General features: G+C 53.6%; 1 non-coding gene across 1 annotated transcript; it reads right to left on the bottom strand.

Moving 5' to 3' along the window:
* Positions 1–973: 973 nt before the first annotated feature.
* On the bottom strand, positions 974–1,047 carry Trnat-agu. The gene has a single exon. It is a non-coding gene; the product is annotated as a tRNA-Thr (tRNA).
* Positions 1,048–1,302: the final 255 nt, after the last annotated feature.

Genomic DNA, 1,302 nt, shown 5'->3' with positions numbered 1-1,302 from the left:
CAGAAACCTACACGAGCCATCAACCCTTTATTATAAAACAAGCTTTGTGTTGGATTACGTTGCCCAGCTGTAGACTCATGCAAGTGTGCTGAGCACATGCTGGGTAGATAGGTTGGATGTATTAAATGCATTTTCGACCTGAGATAATTTCAATTTGCAATGGGTTTACGGGGGTGTAACCTCATTGGAGTCGAGGAGCATCTATCTGTATTCAGAACACAATCTCATGCCATGTCTGCGATTTCTGCAGCCCACTGGGACTGCCCTGTTGGGTTTGACAGACGTGAATTCCTAGGGAACTTAAAAAAAAACTCTCAGTGCCTCCCCACCTTCCAAACCCTTGGATGCAGTCTCCGGAGTCCGTCCCCAAGTGTGTACGGGCGCCAGCAGTTAGCAATCACAGCCCACGCCTGAGGGTTCGGCCCCACACTGACCCGCGGAACCGGGCAAAGTCTCGTCTGCCTGATCTGAGTTTGCTTGCATTTACGGACTGACGGTGGCTGAGGCTGGACGAAATCCTGCAGCCGCGCCCCGTTTGGGCCCGCCCTTGACCTCCCTAAATCTCTCTTTCATTTGCAGGGCGGCAGTGCCCACTTGCGGATGGAGGGAGAAGGGAAAGCACCAGACCTTGGAAAGTTTAGCTCAGCCTGGTGGCTGTCTAGGCTGGGACGCCTAGTGGCCGCTTCCGACTTGAAAAAACTTTCCGCCTGCGCGGAGGCTGTCATCGGCTGCCCGCACTCAACAATTAGCTGCCCAGGTCCTCGCAACGTCCACGCCCTAGTTCTGGAGATAGGAGGATTCGTTTTCCGAAACCGGCTGAATCGCTGCCAAAGACCGGGATGAGGTTTAGGGAGAAAGTGATTTTTTTCGGGCTCACTTTCACACACCTTAAGCGAAGGGCGGTTAGTTGACCGAGGAACACAGCAAAACGAAAGTGAGGCAAAACGTACGAGATACACTAAATACTCGGTGAAGGCACCGCTGGGATTCGAACCCAGGATCTCCTGTTTACTAGACAGGCGCTTTAACCAACTAAGCCACGGCGCCGCCCGCGGGAGTAGCTTGCCAAACTGTTCCCTATTAGGATCTACTTCTTGGGCCATGCGCATGCGCGCAGAAGTTGCCGCATGCGTATTGTAGATCCTGGTTTGAGTGACCTGCGGACACCGGAAAGATTTTGGAAGACCTGGGAGCTGGGCAGATGCTCGTGGGCGGGGCGGGAGCGGGACCTGGAGGCCCTTCTTTCCTTTCTCTGTAACGTCTACTGCTGCGTAGATCCCGCATCTTTCTATCTTTGGAGGA

Source organism: Fukomys damarensis, unplaced genomic scaffold (assembly GCF_012274545.1).
Source record: "Fukomys damarensis isolate Sample0158 unplaced genomic scaffold, DMR_v1.0_HiC HiC_scaffold_19, whole genome shotgun sequence".
In the NCBI taxonomy this organism is placed as follows: Eukaryota; Metazoa; Chordata; class Mammalia; order Rodentia; family Bathyergidae; genus Fukomys; species Fukomys damarensis.
This window is presented reverse-complemented; position numbering and strand designations above follow the sequence as displayed.